Here is a 7534-nt window from a genome sequence, read left to right on the forward strand (position 1 = left end):
AGCACTTTGTTGTTAGTAACAAGTTAATTTCCACAAACCTCACGCTCTAATGAGAATGACTGGGTTGGAATAAGCAGTCATCAACACCTCAGTGTGAATGAAGACGTGGGAGGAGACCAAGAGACAGCGCACAGGGAGCAGAAAAGCTGGATACGCAAGCAAGGGGCGCAAGGTGGAAAGGAAATGCCTCCAACTTTCTCCTTTTGCCCAAGGACACTTATCTCAGAGAAATCTCTGGGTCTTAGTCGTACTTGCCTGGTCAGAAACCACAGAAGCTGAACTCTTTAAAACTGTGACTCATATTCTACTTCAGCTAATTGATTACTGGTACTGATTACAGGGACAGAAAGGGGGAGGCCTGATCTTTCTGAAGCTTTTATTTGTTAACAAGGCATATTGTGACGATTTATGACCATTTAAATGGTTGTGGTGAGGTTGGGAGTCAACATTTTAAAATACAAATAGAGGGCTGGGAATAGCTCAGCGGCAGAATGCTTGCCTGGCATGTTCAATCCCCAGGACTGCCAAGAAACTTAAAAAACTTATCAATACACAAGACAATGATTCCATTAGTACAAAAGTTCAGTTGTGCTGTAGTTGAACTATCAATAGTTTTTACTACTATAAATATATAATACAGTAATTTTTTTGTTGTTGTTGCTTTTTCCGGTACCAGGAATTGAACTCACAACCTTGTACGTGCCAGGCAGGCGCTGTGCTACTGAGCTAAATCCCCAGCCCAATACAGTAATTTTTAAAACGGTGTTAGGGCAACCACCTCAGACCCCTTCTTTCTCTCTTAAACAGAAGTTTTCTTTTGCCAATAAATATATTCTGCTCTTGAAAAAACTATGCTCAATATGTTTTCAATCTGTGTGAAAATAGTGGATTATTACTTAAATGGAATGAATACATATTTGAAAAAGAAAGTAAAAGTGAGGCTCTATCTGACTTCTTATATAAAATATATTTTAAATGGTCCATGGTTTAAGAATAAAATAAGCCAGGTGTGGTGGTGCGTGCCTATAATTCAGGCACTCAGGAGGCTGAGGCAAGAGGATGGCCATGAGTTCAAGGCCAGCCTGGACTAGTGAGTTCAAGACCAACCTAAACTACATAATAAGACCCTGTCTCAAAAAACAAAAACAAAAACAAAAAAGAATAAAATAAATGAGCCCATCACAATTTCAGAAGATAAAATAAGTATTTTTATAATCTAAGAGTAAGGAAACTCTTTTTCAGCAAAAAACCCTCAAGGAAAAAAAGTTGTCAAATAGGGTTTTATTTTTAAAAGTTTAAATGTCTTCCCAGCAAATGATATAAGAGATAACTTGCTGCAATGCTGGGGGAAAAGCACAATATTTACTACAAAGGGATATGATACAGGACACATAGAATATTTCTATATAGTTGATACAGGGATGATATAGCACCTCCAAATATGATATAAGGAAATATTGTAACTCCCAACCTGCTAGATGTCTGATACCCCTAGTTCGTGTTACCTAAAATCGAAGAATGAATTCTAAGGAACAACAAAGGTTAAGAGTAGGAAATATTGAGGGAAAGACAGCTTCTGCCTAAGAGAGACAGCAGAGGGCCTGGACAGTGGGTCGCCCACGAGCCTACTTCTCAGGGAAAGATTTATAGAGCAAAGTCACAAGACGGGTACAGAGTCATGAGGCGGGTGTAAGGTGGGACGAAACTATGATCAACCAATAAGATTACGAGTGCAGTCTCTCAGGTAATGTTGATCCAATGGGGAAGCAGTTCCCGTAGGTAGCAAGTGCACATGGGAAGAACAAGGACCTTCCCTGGGAGGGATGGGTCAAGGTCCCGGTCCCCTACCCAGCTGACTGATGCCTATTTCGATCATCACTCCTCACTGTTTATCCCTGGGGAGGTGGGTGTAGTCACTCCAGCTTTGTCTTGAGGCCTGGTCTTCAGTGAATGTACAACCACCCAGTTCACCCACAGTTGTCTTGTGCACTGACTCCTTCGAGGGCCTAGCCCTGTGTGACTACTTGTAATATTTCTACCTAACTTAGCTGCCTATAACGTAACGACCACAGTAATTTTTACATATAAGGAAAAAAACCCTCAAAAATAAATATGACAAGATATCTGCATAAGAAATTGAAAGAAGAAATAAGACCAGCCATGGTGGCACACACCCGTAACGTCAGCTACTAGGGAGGCTGAGGCAGGAGAAAGGGAAGCTGCAGACCAGCCTGGGCAACTTAATGAGATCCTTTAAAAAAATTTTAAAGGCTGTGGCTATGGCTCAGTCGTAGAACGATTACCTCGCAAACGTGAGGCCTTGGGTTTGATCCCAGCCTCATACGCAGATGCACATACAGAAGAAGTAGAGGAGAGGCTAAGGTCTCCAAGCGCTTCAGCACAGCAAGTTGTCAGAACTGCAGACCCTTCTGAGAGCAGCAGCCCAACCTCACATCATACAGGAGGAAACGGGCTTGGAAATGCTCCGGGCTGTGCCTCACATGTCCCAGCCGGCTCGTCCGTACAATCCATTCCACTTTACTGGAAAAGTCACAGCGATGATGTAGCCACAGCAGACAGACGGGAACGAAGGAGGCTGCAGTTGCAGCCCGCCTCGCTCAGACCTGCACCCGCGGCCCTGGGAAGGTGTGAGGCAGGACCGCAGAGAGGGAAAGAGAGCCCCAGGCAGTCTACAGTCTAACAGAGGCTCAGGCTTGCTGGGCTCCGGCCGCCGCTGCAGCGCTTGAGTCTGGGACATGAGGCGCTGAGTGAACAAGACGTGCCAGGTCAGCCCCCCACTTGCTCGGATGACAACCTCCGTTCCAGCTCCGCTAAAGGTCACTACCTGCAGGGCAAGGCTCTGTAGGGGACGGACGCAAGGACGTGGCCTGTTGTCAGGGCTGGACACTGATACAGTCTGAATGCAAACCGAGCATGGGCCGCAGAAAGCAAAACATCTATAATCCTTGGAGCTCTAGCTGCTTAGGTCAGAGCTCCCCCGAGGCGTCCCCGCATACACTGAGCGGGTGGGAAGTCACCATTTTAAACAGCGCACAGAGTCACTGTTAATCTCAAGGGTCTAGTAGTTCAATTGTTTCAACACACGTGGAAACACAGCTGGTACCTCAAAGCCGTGATTTCACAGATACGGTTGTCTTTTTTTTTTTTTTTTTTTTTTTTTTTTAAGGGTAAACAGTAAATATTTAAGTTTTAAAAAACCTCATTAAGAAAATACCCATAATGAGTGGTGCCGGTGTTAATTGAACGTGCAAAAACCAAGACTCGGTCTTTTAGTAAGCAGGCCACAGAAGCTGGAGAAACGGGGGCTGGGGATTTAGCTCAGCGGCACAGCACTTGCCTTGCAAGTGCAAGGTCATGAGTTCGATTCCCAGTACTGGAAAAAAAAAAACCAAAAACCAAAAAAAAAAAAAATAATAATAATAATAAAGAGGCTGGAGAAAGAGCCCATTCGCGCATATGTGCAGTAGCCCTGGAGAGACACATTTTCTAACACCTGCCGACCCCCCAACACACATCTGTGCAGTTGCAATAAGTTTGTGAAACGATGCTTTTGCTGTGATGGGTGCTCTGGCCTCGGCTTATCTTTGACTTCCCCTTTCTCCTGTCTTTCCCTTTCGCGTATTTAATCTTCTCTAAGCCCTTTCTGTTCTGCTTCTCAAGGCTCCTTATTCCTTCTGATTCCCACATCCGGGGCTTCAGTCCCGGCCCACGCTCGCGTCGCCCTTCGCCTGGACTGGATCCTAACTCATCTCACTTCCTGTACCATGTTTCTCCTCAAATCCATCCTCAAGCTATTGCTGAAAGCTCTAATCAGACTTGGGCGTGGCTCAGTGCATAGAGTAGACTCTAAATTCCTCAGTACGACTTTAAAGGCATTTGGGCCGGGCGTGGTGGTGCACTCCTGTAATCCCAGCACTCAGGAGGCTGAGGCAGGAGGATCGTTGGGAGGTCGAGACCAGCCTGGGCTACAAAGTGAGCTCAAGGCCAGCCTGGACTGCATAGTGAGACCCTGTCTCAAAAAGAAAAAAAAAAAAAGAAAGAAAGAAAGAAAAAATAAAAAGAAGGCATTTGGTTGCTGGCCCCGCTGATTTCTCCAAACTCAAATGCTGGCAGAAGCGGGGCTGGAACACTTGATTCTTTTTTTCTTTTCTTTTTTTTTTTTGTTTTTCTTCCACTACCAGGAATTGAACTCACAACCTTGGGCTTAGCAGGCAGGTGCTTTTGCTGCTGAGCTAAATCCCCAGCCCAGGACCCTTGATTCTTGAGTTGAGTGCTCTCTTCATGCCTCGCGTCCCCACAGCCTCTGCGGTCTCCCCCTGCTGCCTGTGCTGCACATGTGGCTCCTGCCTATCAGAATACAGAACAGCATAAGGTAGGTCGGACATGCCCAAGGCTATTGTGTCCTTGGACACATAATGTGATCAGCGGAGGTCGCAGAAGTCAGCAAAGAGGAAATTGAAGTGTTGGGTTGGCAACACTACCCTCACGGTAGGGGATGGCAATGCCGCACAAGCACGGTGCTGCCTCCCCCGCTTTGCCAGTCTCTCGCAAGAAGCCCGTGTCCCCAGTAAGGAGAGAATGGCCCACCTGTTAAATCCCATCTGGATTAGCTAACAAGTACGCCGTCACTTCCAGTCTAGTCTTCTTTGGGGTTTCGGGTGCCCCCTTGCCGAGGACAGCGGGGTGAGTCCTGAGATTCCTGGCCAGCGGTGGCCCTTAGCGTTTCTGGCACAAATGACAAGAGTGTCAGAAGCAGCCAGGTGTGGTGGCACACACTTGCATTTCCAGCACCCTGGGGAGCCTGAGGCAGGAGGGTCACAAGTTGGAGCCCAGGCTGGACAACTTAACCACTTAGTGAGACTCTGTCTCAAAATAAAAACAGGCTGAAGGTACAGCTCAGTGAGAAGGCTCTGGGTTCAGTCCCCAGTACCAGGATGTATGTGTGTGTGTGTGTGTGTGTGTGTGTATGTGCGCGCGCGCACACGCACAGGGAGTAGGGGATGGGAGGGAGGAGGGAGTGTCAGAAACCTTCAAGACTGAAATATTTATAATCACTTTTATTGATTTGTTTATTCATTTAAAACATATAGGTCTGGAGGTATAGCTCAGCAGTACAGTGCTCACCTAGTATGTGCAAAGCCCTAGGTTTACTCCTCAGTACTGCAATGGAAGGAACGGAGGGAGGGAGGGAAAGGAGAAAGAGAGGAAGGAGGAAGGAAGGGAAGAAATGTACTCAGTATACGCTGCTGTATGCCAGGCATTAGACTAAGAGCAGAGATATACTGATGAATCAGTCTGTGGTTTACGTGATACCTCAAACTGAGGCAGCTACTTTGTGACCATGAGGCAACAAGCATAAGGATAAGCCCAATAGGCTAAGGAGAGTGAAGACAAAGGGACGCTTGGTGACAATATTCACAATCCCACACGACTCTGGAATCACCTGTCTTTTGCTGTTTGTTATGTAAGATAATGAATATCTTTATTTTTAAGTCACTTTTAACTATAAAACCTCCTCACCAACACAACCATTCAGTTGGCTCCCCTGCTTAGCATGGATGCAACATTTGAAGGTGAATTACAGGATGATAAGACAGGAACCACGGGGAGCCAGGTGTGGTGGCGCACACCTGTAATTCCAGCACTTGGGAGGCTGAGGCAGGAAGACTGCTGCAAGTTTAAGGTCAGCCTGGGCTACAAAGTGAGTTCTAGGTCAGCCTGAACTGCATAGCGAGATCCTGTCTCAAACAAGCAAACACACACCCAGGGACGATGTGGGAGGCAGCTCAGCGTCTCCGCTGCAACTGATGTGGACACGTGAGAAAGCGACCGAAGGAACTCGGTAACATGAGGGCCACAGGAGGCAGCGAGGCCCCAGGAGCACCAGGACTGAGCTTCTGGGCTTACCATGGATGTTGAATTCAAGTGGAATTTTTTCAATGAACTCTCTCTTAGAAATTCAAATGCGCGAGTTGGGTGTGATGGTACACACCCCAAAGCCCAGCGGCGCGGGTGGCTGAGGCCGCGGAACTGCAAATTCAAGTCCAGCTTGGGCATAGTGAGAGCCTGTCTCAAAGTAAAATAAAAAGGGCTGGCACTGCAGCTCGCTGAGGAGTGCTGCCAGCAGGGGTGAGGCTCTGGGTTCGATCCCCAGCATCAAGAAGGACAGATGGACGGACAGACACACAGAAATCCAGATGTACGGACTAAGGCGTACGCCTGCTGCGTAACCCTACACTTGCCTGGGAAGTCTCTGTCTAACATCTCTCCGCCCATCTGACCTCCCAAGGTCCCCGCTCCAGGAGGCAGGGACAGAGGCAGCGGGGCTCACCGCGCATGCTCAGCAGCCCGCAAGGCCTGCGGAGTGCAGGATCTGTAGAACCGCTGAGCCGGTGCGCGATGAGTCTGAACTTAATCTGGCTTAATCTGAGGACGAGGAGTTGGGTTTTGAGTACCCGGCGAAGTAATCCTTATTAAAACGGTCAGACTGTCTCGAGGACAATGGGAAATCAATTAGGAGTTTTAAGGAGCAAAATGTGCCTTTAACAGTAAGTAACTGCTTTGCTTTAAAGTTGGGCCTTCCAGTCAGTACAGGCTGAGGACACACTAGCCCACCCGACCATCCAACCTCCACCCGTGACCAGGGACTGCTGGCGGGCGGAGGGCCTGGGTTATCCAGCGGCCACACCTTGTTTTCTGTGCGTAGGAAATGTGCTGGTAACAAGTAGTAGTCTGAAGGGGTGTTTGCCAGCTTTTCCCACTGACAAATAAAAGTAGTTCCCAGTTCTTTTGTGTCCTGTGATTGAACCCAAGGCCTTCACGCTGGGCTACATCCCCAGCCCTTTTTAAAAAAATTTTCAGACAGGGTCTCCCTCAGTCACTAAGTTGCCCAAACTAGACTTAAAGGTGCCATCCTCCTGCCTCAGCCACAAAAAGTGCTGGGATTTCACCATGCCCAGCGTGTCCCAGCTTTGTTAGTCCCTCCCTGCTATGCAACCTCCACACTCTCTGCCTTGGGAATTTTGCAAATTCTTTCCCTGAGCAGGCAGAGCACATCCCACTTCTCCCCGTCCCAGTGTTTGTCCGGACCCTCTGCCATCCTGAACGTTCCACCCTCGGCTCCTCGGTTGGCGCCCGTTCTTTTATGGCTCCTGTCAGGAATGGAGGCAAACAGTATGGGACTCCGGCCTAGCTCAGCAGCAGAGCCCGGCTGACCTGCAGATTTCCTGCGCAAGAAAAAAATGGAAGCTTTGCTATCCCCAGCCACTGAGTATAGAAGATGGTTTGTAACGCAGCGAAGACCGATCCAAAAGCAAAGTGGATTTTGTTTTTTGTTTTAGGTTACAAATCAACTCTGGTATATATGCCGGATGTGGTGGTGCACGCCTGTAATCCCACCATTCGGGAGGCTGAGGCAGGAGGATCACCGCAAGTTCGCAGCAGGCCTGGTCTGTGTAGGAAGGCCTTGTCAAAAAAGAGGAGGGGGAGTGGGAGGAGGAGAGGAGGGGGGCGG

Source organism: Chinchilla lanigera, unplaced genomic scaffold (genome assembly GCF_000276665.1).
Source record: "Chinchilla lanigera isolate Chin_1 unplaced genomic scaffold, ChiLan1.0 scaffold00040, whole genome shotgun sequence".
Taxonomy (NCBI): Eukaryota; Metazoa; Chordata; class Mammalia; order Rodentia; family Chinchillidae; genus Chinchilla; species Chinchilla lanigera.